At 48.0% G+C, this 13597-nt stretch overlaps 1 pseudogene; it reads left to right on the top strand.

Moving 5' to 3' along the window:
* Positions 1-216: 216 nt before the first annotated feature.
* Positions 217-13224, top strand: LOC113938365 (annotated as a pseudogene).
* The last annotated feature ends 373 nt before the right edge of the window (positions 13225-13597 follow it).

Below are 13597 nucleotides of genomic sequence, written 5' to 3' on the forward strand. Positions count from 1 at the left end.
CCCATGTTCCCTCCATTTCTCCCTCCATGGTGCATTCTTATTTCTTCCCATTTTTGTCTTAGCAGTTCAGCTTGCTGACCCCAATCTTCTTCTGCCTGGAATAGCACGTGCTCTCCTTAGGAGGCATGTTTGGTTTCAAATAATACTAAGAGCATGGGTTTTACCAGCTCACACTCTGCAAGGGTGAACCACAGATTTTCTCCATGAGAAGTACTCAAGAAATGGAAAAGAACACTGGGTGTATGAGTCGTGCCACAGCAGTCTGCTCCTCTGACTTAAATCCCTGCCTGGGTTTTAGGACTTCAAGTAAGAAGGAATGATTTCATATTTCTTGATGTCTCCAGACACTGGCTAGTCACCAAGGTGGGAAATCCAACTGCAAAGTCAAACCTGCTCTGTGCCACATCACTGAGTGTCTCCGTGTCTTCATCCTCATTTGTGATACGGTCTCACGTTACAGGCTCGTGGTGAGGGCTGCATGCCACGTACGTGCAATGTGCTGAGGTCACGGCCCGCTCACGATGTGCACTCAGTCAGTGAGCTGTGGATACACACGTGAGGAGACATCCAGGATCACATCAGGATGATCTTTGTTTTCCCTCCAGGTGTGGCAGGTGAGACGGAGCTGCAGGTGATCCAGCCTGAGAAGTCAGTGTCTCTCACAGCTGGACAGACAGCTACTCTGCACTGCAGCCTGACCTCCCTGCTCCCCACTGGGCCGGTTGAGTGGTTCAGGGGAACAGGGCCAGCCCGGGAGTTAATCTTCAGTTCCAGAGGGGGCCACTACCCGCGAGTGACAAATGTTTCAGACACCACAAAGAGAAACAACTCGGACTTTTCCATCCGCATCAGTTACATCACCCCAGCAGACGCCGGAACCTACTACTGTGTGAAGTTTCAGATAGGGACCCCTGATGTGGAGTTTAAGTCTGGACCAGGCACTCAACTCATAGTGAGCAGTGAGTATGGCCTGGTCCTCCTTTGTCCCCTGGTTGTGACAGCAAGTCAGTAAGATTGCCCTCCATTGTCTGAGCAACAGCTAAGGATCAGGTTCTGAGGTGAGTGCCCCTGACTTCAGCCCCTTCCACAGATCAGGGAGTTGAGGCCTGGGGAGATCATGCTATTTGTTCAAGGTCACAGGGCTGGAAAACAGTGGGAAAATCTAGAACTCCAGTCTGAGGGCTCCACTACTGTTACCTTTTCCAGTCCTGAGCAGCCCTCCTGTCCAGGGATGAGGGACTAATAGTTTGAGTGACTTGCCCAGTCGTATGGTCCAAACTTACTCTTTCTTTAAATTTTTTATTGTTACATTAATCACCATACATTACATCATTAGTGTTTTTTTGTGTGTATGAGTTATTTATTTATTTATTTATTGTATTTTTTATCGTTATGTTAATCACCATACATTACATCATTAGTTTTGGAACTAGTGTTCCATGATTCATTGTTTGTGCATAACACCCAGTGCTCTACGCAGTACATGCCCTCTTTAATACCAATCACCAGGGTAACCAATCCCCCCACCCCCCTCCCCTCTAGAACCATCAGTTTGTTTTTCAGAGTCCATCGTCTCTCATGGTTCGTCTCCCCCTCCGATTTCCCCCCCTTCATTCTTCCCCTCCTACTAGCTTCTTTTTTTTTTCTTATCATATATTTCATTATTTGTTTCAGAAGTACAGATCTGTGATTCAACAGTCTTGCACAATTCACAGCATTCACCATAGCACATACCCTCCCCAATGTCTATCACCCAGCCACCCCATCTCTCCCACCCCCCACCACTCCAGCAACCCTCAGTTTGTTTCCTGAGATTAAGAATTCCTCATATCAGTGAGGTCATATGATACATGTCTTTCTCTGATTGACTTACTTCACTCAGCATAACACCCTCCAGTTCCATCCACGTCGTTGCAAATGGCAAGATCTCATTCCTTTTGATGGTTGCATAATATTCCATTGTGTATATATATATATATATATATATATATATATATATATATATACCACTTCTTCTTTATCCATTCATCTGTCGATGGACATCTTGGCTCTTTCCACAGGGCCCAAACTTACTCTTGCCTCCCGAGAGTGCTCCCTCTATGCGGTGGACTCTTCTCTACTCAGCACTTACTGAGCACCTGCTGTGTTCAGGCTCTGCTCTGTGTGCTGGAGAAGCAGCAGGGAACAAAGCCGAAAAGGGCTCCTCTCTCATGAAGCTTACATTCCATTCCCTTCGTGTGCACGCAGGACAGGGAGGTGGGACAATGTCTCCTTTCTCTCAGCTTCAGAAGAATCACAGTGAGAAGAGGCACAGGCTCACTGTTTACTCTGAGAGCCCGGGTTGGAGAAGACGCCAGAGGTTGGGCATTTGTTGTGGGTCTGCCCAGAAAAGCTTCATGCAATTCCAGGACTGACTCACATAAGAGCGACTGAATCTCCCCACAGCCTATGGACAGAGGCATGAAGGTGGCTGTATCCTGATTGTGCACGTGTTACAGAAGTTCCCAATGGTACTTCCCATGCCTGGGCACCAGCACTAGTACGGGGCTCCACCACCAGGCAGATCTGTGCCTCTTAGGAGAACACTCCTTCCTCTTCCCCAAGCTGCCCACACAGCTGATGCCCTGGATGAGAATGGATGGAGTCAGAGGGACCATCTCAGATGAGGACACTGAGGCTCAGCAGATCTGGCCTGAGCAGGGAAGGGAACCACAGCCTGGCTCAAAGCCCTGCTCTCTGCACACTCACTGTGCTGGCCAAAGTGGGAGAAAGTTCCAACCCTGTCCTTGAAATTCTTGTAAATCTTGTATTGTTCTATATTTCAGCAGTAAGCATTAAGAAGACTCACAGGGAGAGGTGGACTAGCTTTGCACCCCCAGATCAGACAGATATGCAAACATCTTGTAAAGTGTTGACCCTGTTCCTGGAGGGCATGGCTCCTCACATGTAAGAGCATCAGGAGTCTTTCCCTGATGTGTGGTGTTGCTCCTTCACTGAGCTACCTGGGGCAGGAAACCTGGACAGAACAGAGGGGCTGGACAATCCCAGCAACACTGGGCACCCCATTCCTGGCTCTGCAGACTGAGGATTACTGGGAGGCACATCCTGGAGGGTGTTTTGGGTCCCCTGAGCAAGAGTGCATATTCTAGACTCAGCTTTCGGGACTCCCCATCTTCCCTCTGTTGTAACAGAGTTAGCAGATCTGTGCACCCTGAGTGACCCCTCCCCATAAGTGCTTGCAGTGGAGAATCTCAGAGGGAATAAGAGGGTGGCGGACACTGTCAGGCTGCAGAAGGTGAGACACTTGCTCTGTTGTGGATGAAAATAGTTGGAAGCCACAGGAAGTCCCCTGGGAAGCAGTGAGGATTGAGGAGCAGGCCCTTTGTAACTGGACCAAAGTGGGTTGCCTCCTTGGTGAGGTAGAGACAGAGACTACCCAGGGGGAGCACTGGTACCCACAAAGTTGTCTTTATTTGTACAGGTAAGGGATCACAGGGAATAATTTCCAAAGCCCTGATGCTAAACAGGGGCAAGCAGGCTCTATTGAGTAGGGTTGGGATGAATATTCCGAGGGGGATTTTAACAGTATAATGAGGCCAAGGTTACTGTCAGCCATTTTGTGATTCATCTGCTCCTTTCCATCTGCATTTCAGTGATAAATTCTAAGCAAAACTGCTTGTATTCTCTTACTTGCCGCTCCCTGCATCCCCGGGAAGGAGAAAGGCATGCTGTCCCATGTCACAGAGGAAGAGCCACACGGTGCCAAGGCCACCCCTCCCGTGGGTTGGGCAGCCTGGTCACGGCTTCCATGGGGGTCCTGCCCCACCCACCCCTGCTTCCCCTGCACGGACTGCTGCACAGGGTCTCTGAACTCAGTGAGGTTTGCAGGGAGGCGGCTAGGATGGTTGATACCAAGAGTGAGACCCATCAGAAATGTCGTTCCTGTGCCCAGATCGGTGGGAAGTCACCTGGCAGAGACCAGAAGGGGGACTTGAACTCCGGCCTGGAACTGCACCTGGGCCCTGCTCCCCGACTCAGAGTTCAGCTCTGGAGCCTCGGGTCCTCCTCTGTGGGATGAGGAGATGACACGGCCCTCCACACACGATCAGAAGGGCGGAGCGTTCTCCACAGTGTCACACACGTACCCTTAGTGCTGATGACCACAGTCATGCTTACTGTTCATAAATGCTCCTCTTGTAGCCAAACCCTCTCCCCCCGTGGTGTCGGGTCCCATGGCCAGGGCCTCGCCTGAGCAGACAGTGAACTTCTCCTGCAAGTCCCACAGCTTCTCCCCCAGAAGCATCAACCTGAGATGGTTCAAAAATGAGAATGAGCTGGCAGCCTCCCAGACCACCGTGGACCCAGAGGGAAACAGCACTTCTTACAGCATCTCCAGCACAACCAGACTGGTGCTGGCCCCAGGGGACGTTCACGCCAAGGTCATCTGCGAGGTGACCCACGTGACCCTGCAGGGGGGCCCTCCTCTTCGTGGGACTGCCAACTTGTCTGAGGTCCTCCGAGGTAGATGCCCCTCACCCCCAGCCCAAGCCCGGGTCTGGCCCCCAAGTCTCCGAGCCTGCCCCTCCCCCCACTCTCTGTCCCAGGCCTTCCATTGCCTGGAGTCTGACTCCTGACAGACCCTCCCAGTCACCCTGCACCTAGATGTATGGTCCCCTCCGATGGTTTTTCATGGCAGCTGGGGGGTGAACACCTATCATGTGCCAAGCACTGTGCTGGGTAGGCCATTTACTTTACCAAAGCAATTCCAATTATTGAGCACCTGCTGTAATCCACGCCACCGTGTGCTTGGTGATGTCATTTATTTTGCTAATTATTCTATTCCGGCTGCATGCCACGGGCTGAGTATCTTGATTTCACTCATTCTTACCCTAATAGGAGCTACCAGTCCTTGAGCACCTACTGTGTGCTGGGCACTGTGCTTAAGATTTCAATCATATGCGAAGAATACCCTCAGTGTTTGAGCACCAGCTGCATGCCTAGCCCTGTTCTGGGTGATTCCCTTGCTGTGTGGGGGGAGCTGAGTTCTCGAGCCCCTCCCCCGTGGTCGGTCTGTTCCATGAGGTCAGAGCTTCTGCTCTGTGCTCTTTCAGTTCCGCCCACCTTGGAGGTTTCCCAGGAACCCGTGGCAGGGGACCAGGTGAAGGTCACTTGCCAAGTGAAGAAGTTCTACCCCCAGCGCCTACAGCTGACCTGCTAGGAGAACGGAAACGTGTCCCGAACAGAAATGGCGTCGACGGCCTCGAACCTCACAGAGAACAAGGAGGGGACCTTTAACCGGACGAGCTGGCTCCCGGTGAACTCATCCGCCCACAGGGAAGATGTGGTGTTCACCTGCCAGGTGCAGCATGGCGGGCAGCCTGCGGTCACCAAAAACCATATCCTCGTGGCCTCTGCCACCAGAAGGACCAGGAAACCCATAAAACCCACGGTGAGACCTCAATGTCGACTGCCCTGGCACTTTAAATTTTATCTTTTTTTTTAACACTAAAAGTAGTCTAGAGGTCTGTAGATATAAAGTCAAATTTTACAGTGATTAAGTCACCACGTCTGGCCAGCCACCCCCTCCTCCTGTTCTTTCTCACCTGAGCATGGTCTATCCCTTCTAGACCTTTCCATCATCACCCCAGTAAATATCTATACCTGCCACTCTGAAATTTTGGAAGGCACCCTGAGGACCTGGAGTTTTGAGTCTTAACCAGGCTCCTGGGTGACCGTGTATGGTCACACCTGGGGTCTCCTTTCTCCCTTTATTTGTGACAGCAGACTGGCAATATTCATGATCGTTCACAGCACATTTACTTTATGCCAATTCCAGTTCATTGCTGGTCTCCTTTCCTGCTTAACCAACCCTGTGACCTGGAATTTTACAGAAGGGACTCAGGGAGCAATGAGGGACAGATGGTGATGATATCCTGCCCTTACGCCACTTGCTGAGCTAAGCTAGTCTAGGGAAAATTGAGTCCCTGAAGACGGACCAGCAACCTGTACAAAAACAAAACAAAACAAACAAAAAACCCAAAAAGCATGTGTAAATTATAGCAGCAGGGGACGGTACCAAGGAAGTATGGAGTCCCCTTTCTGCAACCAAAACATTCCTTATTTCTCTCATGTAACATCAGGAGGAGGTCAAGCCAGTGTTCCAGGAGTCTTTGTTCCAGAAATTATTTCAAAGGCCCATGTTCCTTCTAGCATGCCCTATGACATAGTCCTCATGGCTGGATCAACACTGGGTCAACGAGTGTTCATGTCCCTGCTGGCTGGGACAATAGAGAGGGGAAGGCGAAAATGAACGATTTCTCTCTAAAACTAGGAGTATGCAGAAGTTGCATAATTGTGTCTAATAATGGCTTAGTCATGGATGCACTTCCAGTTTCAAATGGAGTCGACAATTTGTGGTCATGTGATTAATGACATTATTTTTTCTATAAAACCAATACTATTACACTCTTAGTGTAAATTAATAATTTACACTCAGTAAAATTCTTAGTAAAATTAGTAATTTTAGTTAGTGTAAATTAATAATTTACACTCAGTAAAATTAACAATTCCTAATATCATCTAAAATGGAGTATATATTCCGATTTTTCAAAGCTTCTTCTATTAACTTTATTTTTGGACCTAACTTGGTTTTAATTCACCTGTGAGTGCTTAAAGGAATTTCCCTGTGGAACACCTGCATCTCCACCATTCGTTTTTTCATTTGAAAAGAATCTGAATAGCGAGGGCTACTCAAATTCCTCATTTCATATTGGATGCTTGTGGTAGGCTGTGCCTTTGAGAAATTGGGTCCTTTTTCTCTGAGTTGTCAAATTTCTGCACATAGAGCTGCTCCTAATATTACCTGGTTATCTTTGTGATGTCTGTAGGGTTTTCAGTGATATCCCATTTTATTCCTGATACTGGAAATGTGTCAGTTCTCATTTTTTTCATCGTCACAACTGCTAGAAGTTTTCCAAATTTCTCAGTGCTTTCAAAAAACCCATGTTTGTTTCAGTGATTTTCTCTATTGTTTGTTTTTAATTCCTTTGCTTTTTCTCCTCTTTTTTCTTTCTTTCTGCTTGCTTTCAGTTTATTTTGCTCCTCCTCACTTTTTGAAATGGAACAAAGGTTATTGAATCTAGACTTTTTTTTGTTCGAATGCCATGACTGGGCCTCCTTCTGTCCTTGGGAGTCAGGAGTGTGGAGCCAGGACACATGGTGTGTGTTCTTCCTCCAGTATGGAAGGACGTAGCCCACCTGCCTTCCTCTTCCACCTTTCAGATTCCTCCATGCGTGGACCTCATGTGATTTCCAGGGGTGGGCTTGTACTGAGCCAGGAGAGCAGGGAGAGACGAGTCCACACATTCTCCTATGGACGAGTTTGGGTTTGGTGTTTAGTCTTTGAACTTTCACTGGGACTCAGACCATAGCCATTACCTCTGGTGCTTCCAGGATGCCTGAACTAGCAATCTTCCCATGTGCTAAGGCTGAGAATAGATTTTAGGGTTGTCTGGGTTGGCAGCTGGAGCTATGTGCAGGATGCCTATGTGATCCTGCTGTGCCAGGATGTCACAGCCTCCCCTGGGCATTCCAGGGCACCAACCACTGCCATCCCTTCTGGATCCAGTGGGTCTGGCATAATGGTGCACATCTTTTTCTACATGTTTATGGTATTGAGGTGTTTCACAATACTTCTAGCTTAAAAGAGCTCCCTTCTCTCAGTATAGCATGACCACGTATGTTACTGGGACTTGGGGATGGTTGTCTGGTTTGGACCCTGGGACAGCAGTTCTGAGGCCACTGAACTTTCTTGTTCTTCTTTCAGGACCCCAAGTTTGCCTCCTCCATTTTTCCTTCTCCCCCTCACCACTCAACTTTGAAACAGCACCTTTTCCTTCTTTTTGACTTTTACCCCTGAAGTCATGCATTCTAAATCATGCCTGTCTCTTTTATTCACACCTATCCTTTTAAAATTTCCCTGCCTCCTTGTATTAGGTTCCTCTTGCTGTTGTAATAATTAGGACATGCTTAGTGGTTTAAAGCAACACACATTCATTCCATCCATCACTAGACATGAAAGTCTAAACTGGGGTGGTAGGTCCGAGTTCCTTCTAGGGACTCTGGGGGAGAGTGTGTGTCCTTGCTGCTCCAGCTCCTAGAGGCAGCCCCACCCCTTGGCCAAGGGCCCCACACCCTCTGACCTCTGCTGTGATCATCATGCCTCCGGCTCCCGCTGTCCTGCCTCCCTCCTTCCCTGGGGAGAGTCTCTGTCATTAAATTGGCTCCACTCAGAAAGTCCAGGATAATGACCCACTCTAGACCCTAGCTAATTACCATACAGGCCCTCCTGCCATGTAAGGTGCCACATATTCACAGACTCTGGGGGTCCTGGGCCAAACCACTTAAGTTAGGCATACCCTGAAACCCCTTCCTATGATTTGTGTCCTGATCTTCAGGACACGTTTCCAAATTTTCTAAATTAAGCTTGATTTAATATCGACAGTGGGATTTCCAAGTAATTCTCAAGCTCCTTGGCTACCTGTCTTTTTCTCCTGCCCTTTCCTATGGTTGGTGAAGGTGGGAGGGGAATGGAGTAAGGAATGTGCTTTGGATTTGGAGATTATTATCCTTTGTCTCCCAGAGATTTTGCAGTTTGGGCATTGCTCTTCAAGGACTACTGAGAGCCAGTTTTCCATAGAATTTATTTTCCTTTTATTGTTTCTCCTTTGGGTTGAGAGGTCGTATTTGGAGATGAGTATCTAAGCTGTCTGTTGTCCTCAGCAGCCCATTAGTGCCCGGAGGGCTTTGAAAGCCTCGGGCCCAATGTCCCTATCCTACATCTCAGAATCTATCTCCCATATTTCCCCATCAGGGTTCTATTCTGGTGGAGCAGATGCAGTGTAGCTGAGAATTCAGTCCTCTCTGTAGCACTGATACTTCATGATTTCGTTGGACCCAACTGTGTCCTCGGCTTTTTCTTCGCTCCCGTCTAGGAGGTAACAGTCTGCACTGTTGCCCAGAAGTCCTCTGACTTTCATACATAACCTTTCCATGTGTGATCAGTCAGTCTTCACTTTGCATTGTCTTTCTCCGAAGGATTAATGCCCAGCAACAGCCAACCAAACCCATAGTTCTTACACTTACCAACTCATTTCCAGAATGCCAGGGTACGTCCCTCCTCTGCTTACTCCTTTGCAAGTCACCATGGTGAGGTTTCAGCAGTGACAAGAGCAGGGCAAGCTGGCACCTACCCTGCTCTACCTCCTCCCAGGGCTGGGGGCCTCTTGGCCAGCCAACTGATAAAGACGCTGCTCCAAAAGTGCCCATTAGAGCTGACTTTCCAGACCCCACCCAGACAAACTCCACACATCAGGTGACTTGGGAAGCGGACTCTCAGATGATATGAGAAGGGGAAAGCTCACTCTGGGGCGCTGTGTGATCCACATGTGTGAGAGGGGGAAGGAGGCAGAATTGGTAAAGGGAGATTTTGAACACAATGCAGCCCAGCAAGACTCAACCTCGGACAGAGAGCTGGGGAGCCGATGCTCTTCGTGAGTTGTTTTAAATGGAGAAGATTGACTTAGCCTTTGTACCCCCACTTCTTCCAGCCCTCTACTGTAGGTTGCCTTCTCGAAGCAGGTGCAAATGTGGACAATACAGCTCTTTGAACTGAGAGAAAGTCCGGGCAGGGGTCCACCCAGCTGAGACTTGCCATCCTCCAGCAGGCCAGGGGCAAATATGGTGAGGTCTCTGCTCCTTCCTTTAAGATTACTCCATATATTTCCAAATTTTATTTGAATTTATTTATTCAAATATAAAAGCAAAAATGGGTCATTGCAGAAAGTCAAAGTATCTGAAGGTGTATTTACAGATCCAACCTCTATATCCAACAAACGATGTCAGCTGATATTGGCCCTGGAGTCCAGGTGGGCTGGATGGTGTTTGAAACCCTCCTGAGCATTAGACCCCATTTCCTTGTCTCCCCATGGTGTTGTCCAGCCAGCAGGTCTCCTCAGGTCAGGTCATCCTGAAGCCTCCCTCCTCACCTCTGTACATGGAGTCTTTAAGCCCTGTGCATGGAGCAAAGCAGGGCAGCCTTGCCTCTCACTGACCATGACACCTGTTCTCACTCCACTTGAGGCCAGGCTGACATTTGTCCCTATGACCCACAGAGTTTGGATTTGTCTTGGTCCAAAGACAAGGTCTCAGAGTCATCCTGCAGGACAGCAATGAGGAATTTCCCTGGGTCTGAACTACCTCATCTTTTGACCCTCTGTAAACTATGAGCCTGTTCCCTCCTCAGAAAGAGGGTATAGACCTGCCCCATGGGTGTGAGGACCAATTCAGTAAACCAAAGTTACATGTTACTGAGTGCTCATCCTCCCCATCTTTTCCCCCAAAAGGACCCCTGGCAGTAAAGAAGTGGTGAGTGAGATGAAGAACTTCTTACCCCAAACCTGCCTTGAGACTGAGTACAGGGGAAGAGATTCATGAGCTTCAGAGCATTGATAAGCTTGAGTTGCTTCAGAGAGAGTACGTTGAGGTCCCAGGGAATGGACTCCTGGGTGACCCCTCTCATGGTGCCTGTGTCCATTCTTTTCCAGACCCAAGGCTATCTACTCCACTCCTGGTGGCTGTCACCCTGGGCCCAAAGCTACTGCTGCTCATCACTATCTCTGCCATCTATGCCCACAAGAAGCAAGGGCCTGACTGTAAGTTGTGGGTCAGGGAGGACAGGCCAAGGTCAGTCCCAGAGGGAGCAAGGTCAGGAAAAGTCAGCCCACAGGTCACACAAAGTCAGTGCCCAACTGGAGTAAAGAGCATGTGACACACCTCCTTTGATAACCTCCCTTATCCTCAGGAGTCTCAGGAATCCCACCTCCCTGAGGTATGTGGGGAGGGGGGCTTTAGCCTATAAGAGGTGGGTGGGGTCAAAGACTGTCAAAGACTGTGCACAGAGTCTAAGGGATTCTGGGAAGGAAGTGGGCAGAGGGGCTGAATGAGAGGCAGCTGAGTGCGAGGAACCCTTGGAGACCATCTCTAAATTATTTGAGTACTGGACTCCTTCAAGCACAAGGAGTCCACGTTTAGGAGCAGGTCATGAGTGCTCCACCTTCATGAGTGGGATTAGCCCTTACAGAAGAGCCCCCCCAGGGCTCCCCACTTTGACCACATGAGGACACAATGAGAAATCTGTAGAGGGCTCTCTCCCCAACAGGATGGCTCCATGATCTCAGACTCTAGCCTCCACAACTATGAGCAAGAACTTTCTTTTGTTTCTTGGCCACCCAGTCTGGGATATTTTGTTATAACTGCATGAATGACTAAGACTGATGATAACCGCACATATAAAATAAATATCTTTGAGCCCATATTGATATAAGCAAATAACTGAATAAATTAATAAACTGAGAAGAAAAAAATGTCCTGTACAGAAAAGTCCCAAATGATTTATGTAGATACTTCACCCTCAGAGGGGGAGCCTAACTGCCTACTCCTGGAGTGCAGTCACTTGTGGTAACTACCCTCCAAAGAAGACAGAATGGAAAGGAGGAAAAAGGAGTAACTACAGAGGGGACAACTGAAAAATACAGTTCAGCCAGGTGATCACGAGTTCACCAATAGTCACAAACCACGGCCACAGCGTGTATCCTGGATTAATGTGATGAAAACAGCACTTTTCCTCTGTGACCTTCCTCCCCAAGCCCATCACCCCAGTCTGCTTATGAGAAAAGCATCTAACAAATTGCAGTGAGGGACAATCCATGATATACTTGAGCAGCACTTCTCAAAACTGTCAGGCCATCACCAACAAGGAAAGTCCAAGAAGCTTTCACAGCTGAGAGGAGCCTAAAGAGACATGACAAAAAAATGTAATGTGGTATCCTCCATGGAATTCTGGAACAGAAAGGGACATGGGGTAAAAACTAAGGGTATTTCTTCTGGACTGAATATTTGTGTCTCTCCAACGTTCATGTGTTGAAATGTAATATCCAGTGTGATTGGAGTTGGAGGTGGAGTCTTAGACAGACAGGTAATGAGGTCATGAGGGTGGTGTCCTCATGAATGGGATCACTGCTCTCATGAAAAGGGGCCAGATAGCCAGCTCACCCTATCCACCTCGTGAGAATGCAAGTAGTTGGCAGTCTGCAACTGCAAGGAGGGATGTCATCACAACCCAACTATCCTGGCACCCTGATCTCAGACTTCCAGCCTCCAGGACTATGAGAAATAAGTTCCTATTGTTTCAAGGCAACCAGTTTATGCTGTATTGTTATAGCCACCCAAGCTAAGACAAAATCAAAATAAACTACAGATTTTGGTTAATAATAATGTACCAATATTGGTTCCCTAATTATAATAGATGCAACAAATTACTGTAAAATGCTAAAAAGAGGGGAAACTGTATGCAGCTATAGATTGGAACTCTGTGTGATTGTGGCAATTTTTCTCTAAATGTAAAACTGCTCCAAAAAAGTAACTGTATTAAAAAAAATGTCAACATCTTGTCCTCAGATGTGTGTCTGCCTCTTGCATCCCCTTGGAGGGCAATTTAAGGAAATGTGTGGTGGGGGATGTCTGTGTTTCTATACCCAAGTTTTATCTTACTTGACAAGTCTAAGGTCCCTTCTCCTTCCTCAGTCCTCTGCTAGAGCTCACTCCAAAGCCAGAGATCCCAGAAGAACCTGCTTCTCAGTCACCCACAATATTCATACTAAATGTTTCCAATTAGTAAAGACCAGGTTAGACCAAGTGGGGTAAGGGAACTCTGGGCCCTTGGGTGAGGTGGGTTAGCTTTAAGACCTCCGTGGGGGATGCAGTTAATCCATGTCCTGAGCCCAAGGAATTGAGGTGGAAGGGGCTGTGCAGAGGGTGGTGGAGGCTGTGATGCACCAGGCCTGAGGAGATGCCCCTTAACTGTCAGCTCTCTTTGGAATGGTCTCAGCTAAGGAGAGCTACCTCATCAACATGGGGATGTACGGGTCCAGCCTCTCAACCCAGCTCAGGAGAACTCCAAAGGAACATCCTAGTATCAGAGCTCCACGGGAGATCAGCTGAGGTCTTCACTGGGCCTTCACTGCAGCTCAATTTCTAAACAATTCCTCTCCCTTCTCCTCCTAGCTACCATTGGATCCTAAAGTACTCCCTGAAAATGACCTGCTTGTTAATATTCATCTCAGTGATTGTTTCCCAGGGAACCTGATGTGGAAGAGAGAAGCTGTGGTGGGTACCAGAAAAGGTGGAGATCCATTTGTTTCTAGGGGCCATGCCAGTCATGGAATGATGGATTGTTTACACTACCACATACCATTTACTGTATATCATATGCCATATACCACATACCAAATACATGTCATATACAATATATTGTATACTATATACCACATACCATGTACCACATACCACATACATATGCCATGCACCATATACCATATACCAAACAGTCTTACTGTACAAGAGCAATGAGAATTCACAAAACGGTTTATGCAAGAGAGGGGTGTACTCAGATCTGTGTTGTAGAAGACCACCCTTGATGAAGGAGAAGGAAGAGCTTACAACAGGCAAAAGAGTTGAGATAGCCTACTAGGAAGTAATA

This window comes from Zalophus californianus, chromosome 8, assembly GCF_009762305.2.
Source record: "Zalophus californianus isolate mZalCal1 chromosome 8, mZalCal1.pri.v2, whole genome shotgun sequence".
NCBI classification, from domain to species: Eukaryota; Metazoa; Chordata; class Mammalia; order Carnivora; family Otariidae; genus Zalophus; species Zalophus californianus.